The sequence below is a fragment of the Dinoponera quadriceps genome, unplaced genomic scaffold, assembly GCF_001313825.1.
Source record: "Dinoponera quadriceps isolate SergipeBrazil2010 unplaced genomic scaffold, ASM131382v1 scaffold1850, whole genome shotgun sequence".
NCBI classification, from domain to species: Eukaryota; Metazoa; Arthropoda; class Insecta; order Hymenoptera; family Formicidae; genus Dinoponera; species Dinoponera quadriceps.
Window position 1 is genome coordinate 416,811 of NW_014556042.1, and position 14,225 is coordinate 431,035.

Below are 14,225 nucleotides of genomic sequence, written 5' to 3' on the forward strand. Positions count from 1 at the left end.
CAAAGTGGATAAAAGAAGTAAATAATAACATGAAACATTTCTTAATAAAAGAAAAAACGTGTGTACAAAGTACAATGAATTTTAATATGACCGTTAATATGACCCCACTTTACGGAGGGAATATTGCAATAAAAATTACAAAACAAATTTTTGTAACGCTCTGAACCATGAACCGGAATTATATCTGAAATTATGATATGTGTTGTAATCTTTAGCGATATATTTCACTTTTACACATCACTAAAGATCACAACATAATAATTTCAAACTTAATAACATCAATCATAGTTTCGGTATTACAACAGCATTACAACATTTTGTGGTAATTTTTACGACAGTATGTTCTCTCTGTACTGTTAGAGGGTTAATAATCACACTGAAGTTCAATATATATTGCTATGGAGGACAAGTTATGCGTTTTGAGCTGGCAAAAAAGATAAAGAAAATCGTAATAATAAATATCCGATAGGGAGTGGAATAGCGATAACAATGTTTTGTGAGAGAGAGAGAGAGAGAGAGAGAGAGAAAGAGAGAGATAAGCCACGAAGTCGTAATAATAAGTAGGAAGCGAGTGGGAAGCGAGTGGGAAGCGAGTGAGAAGAGAGAGAGAGAGAGAGAGGAAAGCCGAATCTCTCGTAGCCACTGCTCTCGTAGCCACTGACAGTACTACTCGGGCATGAATTCGTAATTCGAATTCCGAACATCCGAATAAACGAGCGCCGATGTGTCTGACAATCGCGACGCTAACGAACCCACACCATTACCATAGTCTTGCAAGCGAGCCTCGCCTTTGCGTCTCGAAGTTTCCGCATAAAATTGCATAACGTTATACTCGCCCCAGGAAAATCGAGCGCGCTTTGCGCGGCCTCGTCTTAGGTACGCGCGCGAGCGCGCTCGGAGGAGAGTAATTATCAAGTCAACGGGAAAATCAGAGTCGACGAAGAAAAAAGAGGGAGGGACGGGAGGAACGGTCGGCTCCTCCTCCTCCCCCCGTCTTCCTCCCCCGGAGGCGATTATCGTTTAGAGCTCTACACTTACGAGGGTTTGAACTTGGAGGGGCGAGAAAAAAAATCGATTATTCGTTTTATAACAGGGCAGAGCAAGCGAGAACGATCGGATCGCGCGCGCGAAACAGGAATGCCGAACGCGGTTAACCGGTTAACCGGACACGTCGTTTGATCGGCCGAGATTTTGCGTTCACGAAGACGCCTCCGCGCTCTGGAGTCGCGCTCGGGAGTCTTCACGTGGAAAAAACGCGAACGAAAGATGCGAGTCGCGCGTTGCCAATCGTAAATAGGCCGCCGAGACCCCCCCCNGTGTCGTTGCGAGCAGAGTGAAATTCTCCGCATACCAGAAAAATCCAGGATAAACTCGTCGAGAGTTTTTCCGCCGACCCCCATGAGCCGCCCCCGCCATCCGAGCCCTCATTTCGCGCGCGCTTCTCTCTCTCTCTCTCTCTCTCATTTTTTTTCGCGCCTCCTCCCCCCACCGGAAAGCCCGGGATCTGAAATCGCGCCGATGCCTGGCTATCGATGGGTGAAGCGCGCGCGCGAATCGCCGCAACGCGCATAAATCACCCGCGCGCTCGCTCGCTCGGTGTGAGCGTAAAACCTACGGCATTATACGGTTATAATGCGGCAACCACCACACGAAACACACACGCACACACACATATGCGTGTACACCGCGTATTTATTTTTCCCTGGCTACGCTCGTAACGTCGATTAATACATTTTAATACGATTTATATGCAGCGCGATGTACCTATCTACATCGTAAAAATCTTCATCAATTTCACGCGGAGCCTCGCAACCCCGGGAGATGCGCACCGAAATAATTGGGTCTTTCGCGCGCGCGCACATGGTTCGATAATATTTCTATTAAAAGTAGAAGAGCACACAGACGTTAATCTCGGTGTAAAGGAAAAAAATACATACACACGATGTGCAAATAATAAGTAACGAACATAGGGATACAAATTGTAACGCGAAGCCCATCATTTAAACGTGCGCTTCGCATCATTTAAACACGTTTCGGCTATGTGCCTACACGGGAGTGACAAATAGCCGTGAATAAGGTAAAAATACCAATGTACATAACGATACGTATATAAATTTGAATATTCTTATTGTTTTGGTCTTTAAATACAAATATCTAAACTTTCAGCATAAAATACGTGCATAGAATATGTATATATGCAGTATATATGTATTCTACGTTAAATGTTTAAACATTCGTATTTAAAGTATTCAAAACGATAAGAATGTACAAGAAGTTTAGATACACGGAGAAAAGTATTTTACTGGCACAGCAAATTGTTAGTTACTATAGGGACAGCAAATAAATTTGCTTGGACAGCAAAAAAGATTTGTTAATAGTTGCTAGATAGATAGCAAAATAATTTGATTATGCCAAATAAATTTTATCATTGTCACAACAACGGTTTTGCTACAACAGGAAAATTATTTTTTCCGTAACAAATCCTTTCAACAGGAAAATTATTTTTTCTGTAACAAATCCTTTCGTTGTCCTGTAATAACTAACAACTTGCTGTGCCAGAAAAATTTGTTTTTTCCTATGTACACGTCCGGATACTTTTGCCTTAATTATCTTCGTCGAGATCTCTCGGAGATACGCGCGACATGACGCGCGGAAACTAAAGTTCCTCAAGTTAGAGTTAGTACACCGCATGATAATTCCAGATTGGTGAAACACTCGTCCGGCATTAATAGGGAAGAAGCGAGGAGAAGTGAGAATGAATGAGAGAGAGAGAGAGAGAGAGAGAGAGAAGATACACGGAGAAAAAGAAATTTAGATTTTGCGAAGTAAATGGTTCTTGTGACATTTCCTTCGATATTTATTGGTCAGAAAAAACTTGACTATGACGAGAATATATGTTTTTGTGAAATACACCTAAATTTTCTCATCAACTGGTTTATTTACTCGAAATAAAATTTTATTTCGTCATATTTAAACGTTTATTTCTGTGAAAATAAAACTTATACTTCAGAAATAAATTTTTAAGTTCTTTTCTCAGTGTGTACTAACAAAGAACGTTGCATGAGTGAGATGTACATATCAGACGCTCTTTTTCCCTGAACTAATGTATATTTAGATCTTAAAAAGAGATAGGTGCACGGTTAAGATTTGGTGGGAAAAAAAAAGAGGAATCCTTTATTAATAGCGGACAGTGTCGTAACTCCTTGCTTGAAGAACTCCAGCGAAAAGCATCTCCAACGAGACCTGTCGGTCTCGCTTGCTTTTCTTGGATTCGTGAGCTCGTTCGAGCGGCGAATAACGATTACCCCGGCCTATCTTCGATGCAACTGCCGAAGCGCACGCACTGCAAGCACGTGCGTATTAATGCGGGCCCATGCACCGCGTATCGCTGCCGGGCGCCGATTTACGTGTACCTGCACGAGTCCGCGCTTATCAGCGACGCGCGTTGCCGTACGCATACAACATGCTTAATGTAATGTAGCGTAATATATAATATAAACGCACAGCTACCTGCAGGTTTACGCGCCCGATTATTGCGCTGCCATAATAGCCCGGAGGCGTTTGCTTTCGTCGAAGTGTACCGCGATCAAATATTTGGCCGAGCCGGCGTAATGACAATATAAGATATCGGGGAACATAAGTAAATGCGGGCCCGCACTGTTAACGCGACGGCGTTAATAGCAAATGCAAACGGCAACGGTTATTATTTTATTCGCGCGGCGACGCTGTCCGAGAACGGAGATATGCAGCGTTGCGTTTATCACATTTGTATGCGCGATACGATCTCTGGAATCCGAAGTGTGCTTTGAGTAGACATTCTCTCTCTCCCCCTTTCTTTCTCTCTCTCTCTCTCTCTCTCTGCATCTCCCTCGCTCGTTAATTTCGCGGTTATTTAATATTACATATTTTTTCGAGCGCGGGTAGCGTTGAACGCGGTGATTTAACGCGACACCGTGCCATCGACAAGCACTCGTCCGTTAAACAATTTCCCGTTTCCTCCGTCTACACCGCGACTAGAAATTTCTCGAAAGTCCTCCGCTGCTTTTCCGCGCGTTCTCCTTCGATTTCGCCGGGACACATCGTCCGTCGACGGATTTTCTCGCTTTTCTCGAGGACAGCCCGCGGCCCCGATATTTTCGGAAATGAAACGAACGAACGAGCGAGCGAGCCTGCACCTGCACCCGGTCCGCTTCGGCTCGCGCTGAGACGTGTACACGCTGTTCATCCAGGTCCTTATGCACGCAATTTCCGATGCATGCACCGGCGCACGCGCGAGCAACCCCGTGCGCGCGTGCATCCGCTCGGGCTTTAAATAAACAATTTTCGCGCTAACGGCCTGGCCAATGCCTATTACCTACGCACGTCACCCGCAGCGTCTGTACGCAACCTTGTGTACAGGGTGTCCCGAAGGCAGCGGTGATACAAGCGGCTGTATAAGCCGCTGCTTTCGTTCCGAAAGTCTTCGACTAGTTTGGTCCGAATTTCTCCTCGGAACCTCGAGAGTAGGTATCGTCTTCTGCCGACTCTTTGAAATTCTCACGTCGAAACGAAAATTATACCCGTGGGGATGGGTCGCATCTTGTGATCCTGACTCGACTAAAGATACAATCCTGGGAACGTGGATGATAACGCGTTTGTGCATTCGCCGTAGAGAAGCGCTCCGCACGACACTGCGAGCGCCCGATAGAGAGCATTGTTCGAAAGGAAAGAGCGCCAACGATTCCGAGACACCCGGTATACGCACGCAACTCCCGCTTGCGTGTGTCACGGGCACACGCGCGCGCACACAACACACACGCGTGGGAGCGCACACGCGCACACATACACAGAGAGGTACGTACACACGTACGCAACGGTGAAGTTAGGTGCACGCCGCTGGATTTTCCAGGGTTTTCCCAGGGTTGCGGTAGAGCGTTGAACCGGGTGGAGGGTGGGCGACGTGTAAGGGTGGAAGGGAGAGCAGCAGCGAGCGAGCGGATGGTGGTGGCTGCTGAGGCGGGCGACGCGGAGGAGGAGGTAGAAGTGGAGGAGATGGTGGCGGCATGGGGAAGGGGGATGCAGAGAGAGAGAAAGAGAGAGGGGGGGAGGGGGTGAGGGAGAGGGAGAGCATGCGGCGAGGGAGGGAGAAACTATAATGAGTGGTGCGCGCGAGGGAGAACGGGATAAAAAGGGGGGGTTAGTGGGGGGGCCGACGGTGGCGAGGAGGGTGGCTGGGCGGAACGGGGGAAAAAGCAGGGTTGGTACAGGGGTAAAAAGGTTGGAAGCTGTGGCAACTGCCGCGGCGGCGGTGGCGTAGGGGGGTGGAACTCCGCTCTCGCTGCGGACGGCGGTGGAGGGGTATGCGGGGGTGGATCGAGCACGACGGGTCAATTTGAGTATCCGGGGGAGCATAGGGGAGATGAGAGGGGCTGGCGGAGGGCGGGCGGACGCATGGTCCAGGGGCCTAAAGGCAGTAAACGTCGAAAAATCCGACCGCGTTCGGGCCGTTCGATGGCACGGAAGAGGGTCGAAGCCGCGATCGACCATTACAACGGTCGAGTCGAGTATCGCGCGTCGTGCACCGGTGGTGTGCGCGCTGTAACGACGAGAGACCGCACCGGGGATAGGGGCGAAACACACGCGAGTAGAGAGAGGGAGAGAGACAGAGAGAAAGAGAGAGAGAGAGAGAGAGAGAAAAAGCGAGAAAGAGCGAGAGGGCAGGAGAGAGAGAGACAGAGAGAGAGAAACGCGGCTCTTTTCCGTAATTTCGGGGCGAGCCGGTAGGGTCGATTAACGGGGCCGTGATTCACCCGGTAGATCGGTAAGGAGGAAGTACGCTCGCTCGCTCGCCCGTACGTTTCTACGTACGTACGAACGTTCGTTCGTTCGTTCGGTCAAACGCCGGAGATCCACGATCGTGTCCCTCGATTTGTTATCTTAATCCTCGCGCGCTCGCGCCGGACTTCGCGGGAGAAGTGTGTTTCACCCTGTTGATCGTCGTCGTGGTGATTTCACGTCGGGGACTGGCTGGGAGGAACTTTACCTATCCTATGGTGAAAACTTGGCGCGTTACTTCGATCGTTTCTGTGTGAAAGAGAGAGAGAGACTGTTCGACGCCGCGTCGCATACGCTCGGCGACGTGCACGACGCAACGACTCCGGCCACGGATCCTGTAACGTTTGCGAGGACTTCCACGACGATTCGCAATCATGTGAGAGAAGTACACTTTACTCGTATACTTACACCATCGGTGTCTCGTCACCCGGCCGCATAGTAAAATCTACGTGACGCGGTCTTCGTTTTCAACGACACGAGGCGATGAGAGTTCATATCCGAACGGTTAAGGTGGCGGCGCACGTTAGCTGAATTGTAATTGAGTTAAGACCGAAAGTTCGGCAAAGTTCGCGGCTCTCATAATTGCGGTTGTTCGTTAATTCGTACACGTCTCTGATGAGTTCATTCATATCTCCACTCTCCGCGCGTTTCCTTGCGCCCCCTCCCTCCCCCGTCGCCACCTCCTCCGTCGTGTCTCCTTTCGCGAATTTTATCAGTGTCTCGTGTTTTTCTTAGTGACGCGGCCCTGCGATACGACGTCGAGCGTAAACTCCGGTTTCCGCGGAGTATTCAAATTCAAATGCACCCTCGCTCCGTTCCGTGCTGGCGAATCTGTTACACGCGTTTGTCCGGTTCAACACCGATGTGCCGTATTTTACAATGTGTTATAATCACGTTACCGCAACGTATTGCGAACAACGTGCGCATCGCGAAACGCCCATCCGCAGATCCATAATATTATCTATTTTGTAATACGCAGGATGTCTCGGGACCGTCGCGTGTTCCCTCTCGATTTACACGCAGCCTTTCTCTCTCTCTCTTTCTCTCCTCTTCCCTCCCTCCCTGTCTTCTTGACGACCACGGGAATGGTTTTACTTTTTAACGAGAATTTCAGGTGGTCGCCGCATCAAAAAGTATCGCTGATTAAGCCTCGAATTGAATTTCCGTCGGGACGTAGTTCGCGTAAGTCGACTAAAAAATAAGGTTACGTCATCTATTTCCGTCGTCGTCGTCGTTCGAAGCCCGACTCTCGTCGAAACTTTTTAATTCCGACCGTTAAATAACTTTCTAATTCGATCGCGCGCTCTGAATTTTCGCGAAGGGAACGTTCCGTCGCCGAATTTCGAGCTGCGATTTCTCTTCGAACGCTCAGAGACACGCGGCATTGCGAATCGAAACGCGCGCGAAGGAACGAAAGAAAAAAAAAACCTCGCTCGCTCGAGATATTTTTAATTGCTGCACAAGTTACGCGCCGGGCGGTATTGTAACTCGTAACGCGGGGATACGTGCGGATCCAAAAGGATCCCGGGGCAACGCTCTGTGTCCGCGGAGTCCCGCATTTCGGATTGAACGCGTAACCCGCGATGTCGCGGCAAAGTTTCGAACTTCCCTCCCGCTGCTCGAGAACTCGAGAACATCTGAAAACGGGTTAAGGGTCGGAAGTTTCACGCCGCCGCCGCCGCGCGCAGTTTATATCCCCCGGAATGTCGAGGGGAAAAAGTTTCTACAGCCGCGGACGCAACTGGTTCGTCGAAGATTCCGCCCCCGCCGGCGACTCGATTCCGCGAGCGGAATTGCTCCTACGCGCGCTACACCCGATTATCACCCCCCCCCTCCCTCTTTCGACGCCGTGCTTCCACGCAGCATCTTATCGAGATCGCCGAAATCGCGAAGCGTCGAATTAATTCGACGCGCATCGACTCTCGCGACGTTGAGAAACAAAATCGCCATCGCGCTAGTTCTCTCGCTATAGCGAGAGAGAGGGACGATCGATACTTCGTCCTTGTTTTATAAATATACCAGGAGGAAATTGTTGTGAATTTACGTAACTAGCAGAGAAGCGGCGTTAAGATATAGATTATCGGATTATCGGATTACCTAATCGTACGCGACGGACGTTTTTATAACGATTCCCCGCGTCTGCGCGGGTTGTTTCGGCTGTAATATCGAAACGGAAGAACATTCCCGGAGGAGAAGGGAGGGAGAGAGGATATTCCGTTCTCCGGTGCGAGTTTACGGCGCTGAATCATGACACATCCGCGGCACACGCGTCCAAGATTGCGCCGCGGGAGAAAGAGGCGGAAAGAAAGGAGGAAGTTCTCTCACGCGGGTCGATCGTTGGGCTCAATCCGGCACCCGGCAGATTTTTTTTGCCCAACAATGCAAAATTGTGCGCGCAACGGGTGGTTTTGACCCCTCCCCCTCCCCCTCCTCCTCCTCTCTCGATATCCCGTTTTCGCAAACATTTCCGACTGTTGACTTTTCCGCGGGCTACGTTCGATTATTCCCACGCGATTTACGAAAAAGAACGGAAAGAAAGGGGGACGAAAAGGGGAGAAACAGGGAGGGAGAGGAGCGGAGGAGGGCCGGCAGAGAGACGAGTTCCGGAAGATTTCGCTTTTATCGCGCGCAAATATTTCTTCACCCTCTCCCGATGACGAACGTCGAACGCACACGCGACGTTCTCTCTTTCTCTCTCGGGCAGTACACGTATATTCGGTCGATGACCCACTTCGCGCGCGAAGTTACTCGGACGGTACCAAAATTGAACTTGATTGATCGACTTTATTATTTAGCCCTGTCAACCGCATTCTGCAGTTGGAATTTAAATCGCGCTTAAATCGGAGACGGCACTCGTCATCCGTCGGCCGTTGTAAATATTTCAACGTTGAGCGGACTTATGCAGCGGAATATCCGCGCAAATAAAATTAATTATTGAAACTTCCTCCGTCGCGTCCTCTGCTATCTCCGCCCGTCGCTCCCGGGGCCGCTCCCGACCTTATCTCGCGCGTATAACGTTATTTAGAAATTTCAGCGATTCGGGTGTAAATAAAATAAGCGGCTCCGATATGCGCGCCACGGTGTCAACGTCAGTTACAATTTACGCGAGGAGAGTATAAAGCTAGCGGGAGTTACACGGGAATAAAGCCGAGGACGACTCGTATCTCGGGAGTCTCAGTTAACAGATAGATAAAGAGACGAAATTCAGCTTGCTTGTACAAAGATCGAGCGTCATCGTCTCGGCATTCCACAGATATGTCTGACATACTTGACCAACGGAACCCTTACAGTCGCTCTCTCCCCAGGTACTCTAATCTAAATAGCTAACTCGCACGATAGCTGTTCTTCCAACCTTGGCGGGAAGTCGAGCGATCGAACGGTATCGAGAGAGACGAAGGTGAACGCGGAAAACGGTCTCGTGAGAAGCTCGCTCGTTTGCCCTCTCCCCGTCGAAAGTCCGCGGGGAAAAACTTTTTCTCGGCCAAAGGCGCTCGTCGATCGCGCGAGCGACGACGGCGGCTGTTCACGACACGGCACGACACTCGGGGGCACTCGGTCGCCGACCCAATTCGCCGGCGGCGACGGTGCCGGTGTCGAGAGAGCGGACGAGAGTGGAGGTTTTTCGAACGGCGCGCGAAAGTTGAAACGTGACCGGCGAAACTTTTCGTGGTCGTGCCAACGAGAGGGTCTTCTCTATCTCTCTCTCCTTCGCGACGACGGCGTACACCAGCCGCTCCCGGACGAGCGGCCGACCACCACCCTCGCCCTCGACGGCGACCTCGACCCCCGGAGGTCCAACTTGTTGTAAGAGACCCGCGGAGAGTTGGCCGCGCGCCGCCGCGCCGGGTCGATCCCCGCGACCTAACGAGGGTAACAAGCCGGCGTTACCGAGGGAAATTGGTCGCGCGCGAATCGCCCGCGACAGCTGCGCGAAATCGCCGTCGCCGATCCTCCTTCTCCTCCTCCTAAGGGACGACGAACGGGGTTGATGGTCCTTATTGCTCACGGAGATACGGAGCTGACGGGGATTGTTCTGGAGGACCCGCGTTGACCGATGCGTCCAAGAACGGCGCGAAGATAACTTCCCGAGGAGAGGCATCGCGTTTTGTCTTAATTAATCTTCCGACGCAGCAGTCTCCTCCCCGCATAGAAAATTTCTTGGGATCTAATTGGGATCAAGTCCGATTTTCCAAAATAATAGTGGATTCTAGTTGGAAAATCTGCACAGATTCCGCTTACAGGTGTAATGTTTGAAACACGGAAAAAAATTAGTCTTGAATCAATGATATTATCATGCATAAGCGAGAATATTATAATCTTTTTAGAAGATTGTCAGTCTTGATTTGATTGAATTTGATTGAATCGATACAAGTATTACTTGCTCTCAATTTAAAACTAAAAATACCCGAAGAATATCATAATATTTTCGTCTATATACACTAAGAATAAAGCATTTAAACACCTATCCGTAAAATATAAGATTCATTTCATAAAAATAAGGTTTATTTCCGTAAGATAAGGTTTACTTCTGCGAAATGAACCCTACATCCCGCAAACAAATGTTTAAGCACTTTTTCCTCATTGTATGAGAAAATATATCATTGATTCAAGATTATTCTTTCTCCGTATATGATTCTAAGTGGGAAACGTAAACAAATCCTATTTAGTCACTCCTGACGTTTTTCCAAAAATGTTTTTTGGGCTTCCACTTTGCACTACGATTGAACAAAATATACGAAACGCTTTAAGTATTTACACTTTACAAGACACACACGCTACATGTGCGTTATTAAGCACACGAACATTAAAAATCTAATCTAATTTATTAACCTCCTAATCTGATATTCGGTGAAACTGTCACTTGACTCTGGCGATGAAGCAAGCTGCAATGCGTAATCAGTGAAAAAGAGACTTCCCATATTTAGGATAAGAATGAGATTCCCAGTTGATATCGCAATGGGATAATCTATTTTATACAACCTATTTTGGGACAACTTATTCTAATCTATGTAGTATATGGCAAAATCTGGGAAAACATCTACACTGATTCTTCCGAAACGCGGGGACGACGCGTGGGAGCTTCATCAGCGCGGGGGATGCATCGCGACCCGCGAATTTTTCAGCTATACGAAAAATCCGTAGAACGCGGACGCGTGAAGTTTTACGAACATCTCAGGAGACTAGTCGCGCACGTTCAGGTGCGAAGAACGTGACACTTCTGAGGAGGTACGCGCGCAAGTATCACGCAAGACGGTCGAAATTGCGAGCCGCCTAACGACGAATTAACGTTTCATAAGCCGTGACACAGCGCGGAAACGGCGACACGTGTCGGTGTGCGTGCACGCATGCATGCACCCTTTCAAATCGTATTTTTATTCTCTCTCTCTCTCTCTTTTTTTTTTATAGCGATGTTTCGAAATAAAGGTTTCGAGTCGGATACGCTTCCATAGCAATTTTCGGGGAGTGTTTTCACAAATATAAAACATTTTACTTTTTTATCGCTTTCGACCGATCCAGATTGCCGTGTGGTTATTTTATAACCGCCATGTATATACACGCGCGTCGCGCGCGCGGCGATGCCTCGTCGCCGCGCCGGTTCGATAGTTCACGGCACTCGGTCGAAGTTTTCTATCGGAGAAAACTTTTTTCCCCGGTGAAGAGCGTTCTTAAGGGGTCATGACATCGCGCGCTCGGAGCTTTCGCACCGAGATTATCCTCCCGCCTATCGATAATCGATTATGCGAGCCGATGGTCGCACGTGAGAACCTCAAGGCTGATGTTACACGTGAAGTACAACGGGAAACACAAACTGTTCGCGCGTTGCTGCTGCTGTTGCTGCTGTGTTGTTGTTGTTTTGGAGCGGCGTTAGATAATAACGACCCACATAACAGATGCGACGCGAGAAACTTGGCCGCGCGCGCGCGCTCGCTTTTATTCGTGATTTCTTCCTCTCTTCGCGCGGGTTACTTTTCGTTTTATTACGCTAATGACGATCGAGAGTTCGGGGGAAAGTTGATCGATCGATTGCACTTTTTCCCGCGCAACGATGTGAGAGAGTTACGTGAAGGAAGGAAGGAAAAAAAGGAAGGACGAGGCCGGAGAAACTTCTCGCTCGTTCCGATCGCGCGCGATCTTCGGATCTTTTAATATTTCACGTGTCGCTCTCCCTCCTCCCGCGCGCACCTCTCCGCGAGATTGTCGCGCGAGGAGGATTCCGCCGCGAATAACCCCTTCGTGTCTTATCGCCGGGCCGTAACGAAATCTCGCGAGTAATCCAATTCCACGTCACGACACATTTGCGCGGGATCAAATTACGGCGCGTAAAGTCGAATTTCATGGTTGCCGAAGGAATAGATACACAACTCGAACGGGGGACGGTAATTTTTATCGGCTTCAAGCGCGCGCCGAATCGCGCAGGAAGACCGCGCGGAAATTGAACGAGAGGCTCGCCGAAGTTCTTCCGCAACTTTCACGTTAATTCGACGCAATTTTTTTCGCCGAGCTCGAAAGACCGGCTCCGAATTGAGAGAACTCGGTCGAAGGTGGAAAGCGACTCCTTGCGCGACGTTCGATGTATCGATAAAACCCGCCCGATAAGTTTCTAATCGACGAGTCAGTCACGTTCCGCTCACGCGAGCGCGTCCAGATGCCGCGGTAATTACGATTTTCCCAGGCGCAATGTGATAAATCTCCCGCCAAGTACGCGACGTAATTGCCCGGCCGGGTATAAAACGATACGCCGTGCGCGCGCGGCGGTGAATTAAATCGTAAGTGGAAAGTAGTTAAGGTCCGCCATTCGTCGCGACTCAGACGGTGGATGAAGTGATTATTGTCGGAATGCGGTCAGGCGGGTGTACCGGAGAATGAGTGCTCGCGCGGGTCGCACTTCGTTTCCCGTGTTTTCTTTCCCCGCGATTCGGGTAATTTATCGTCGTAACTGCCGCGAAGAGTAAACCGCCGGGCGCTGCGCATCGGGTATATCGTACATAATCCCGCTGAACGAAAGGAAACGTAAGCGAACCGACGAGCGCCGATCCATTGAGAATTTATGGGCGGATTTATTGGTCATTATCGCGGCCACCTACACCGCCTGAATGCGACTATTGGCGTTAATAAACGATACAAGAGAAAGAGCGAGGGAGAGAGAAGAGTAATAATTAAAAAGTATAATGTTAAAATTAATCGCGACACACGCGATGAAATTCGTTAATTCAATTCGATTCGTTCGATCGTTAACGCGACAAATTCTCATTTAACGAATATTAAGTTTGTTTAAAAATGGGGATGGGAGGGAAGGGAAAAAAGAAGAAGAAACGGGAAACAGGCGACGCAATTATCGTTGGATCACGCGTATTGTTCATGCGTGGTTCATTAATTCCTACGCGTCGCGTATTTCGACTTTCCCCGTACGTTTGCGTCCACCGTGATTAAAATACAGGGAGAGACGCCGCGAAATGTCTACGCGTTGTTGCTACGTGAGAGAGCACTGTAGTATTTTATACCGGCTGTGTACAGAGCACAGAAATTGCTTACGCTACTCGAACCATAATGGCCAAGTCAAATACCATAGGTTCGGCAGGACCGGCGATGCTAAAAGCTACCTGACATCCATTTGCGCCGTACTTTCAGTAGAGCAAAACGGGCAACCTCTGTGACGCAACTGACATAATATTGACTACGCGAGGATCGACGTGTAGTCGGCTGAAAAAAAAAAAACGTTAAAGAGAGACGCGCGAGCAGCGTCGGCATTGACACCCTCGCGCGTCAAGTATCGGATACAACGCGCGCGCCTCGCAATCTCCCTCGCGGATTACGGTTAACGACCGCGCGTTCTCGTAATTCTTCCCCCTTGAGATAAAATGTCGCGCGTTGATCGTCCGTGTCGGCGATCCGTCCGCCGATCCGCGTGATATATCTCACGCCGAGCGAAACACGTAGGAGTATCTATCTGGCCGCGACCTGCCGCCAGTTCGAAATCGCACCTGGCGAGATCCAGGTTGTGCATCTAGGTGCTCAGCGTCGCGTCCGGGCTCGCTCGTACGAAACCCGAGGCGCGACATCGCGGCATTCTAACCGGGGCATGCGAGAATCGCAAAGAGAGTGGATATTGCTGCTCGGTGGAGGGCCATCGCTAGACGTAAGACCGTCCTTTGGCGGTCGGTTGCCGTAGGTGGCAACGAAGGAGGTGGCGAAGAAGGAGGTGTAGGTTGAGGCTACACGGGCGGCGTGGTAGTAACTATAATGAGTGGCGGCTGTGTGAGTGAGTGAGTGAGTGAGGCGAAGGGAAAGAGAGAGGAGGGTGAGGGACGAGGACGAGAGGGTGCGAGGGCGGGTTGGGTCGAGCAAGGGCGAGAGATGGGCGAAGGGTGCTGGGTGGCGAAGAGCGGAGGGTCGGGGGTACGGGGGCTGGA

At 49.8% G+C, this 14,225-nt stretch overlaps 2 protein-coding genes across 2 annotated transcripts in view; one reads left to right on the forward strand and one right to left on the reverse strand.

Moving 5' to 3' along the window:
* Positions 1 to 14,225, reverse strand: part of LOC106746476 — a 167,129-nt gene that overhangs the window by 142,480 nt on the left and 10,424 nt on the right. The window lies entirely within an intron of this gene.
* LOC106746477 overlaps positions 1 to 14,225 on the forward strand; it is a 150,918-nt gene that overhangs the window by 116,901 nt on the left and 19,792 nt on the right. The window lies entirely within an intron of this gene.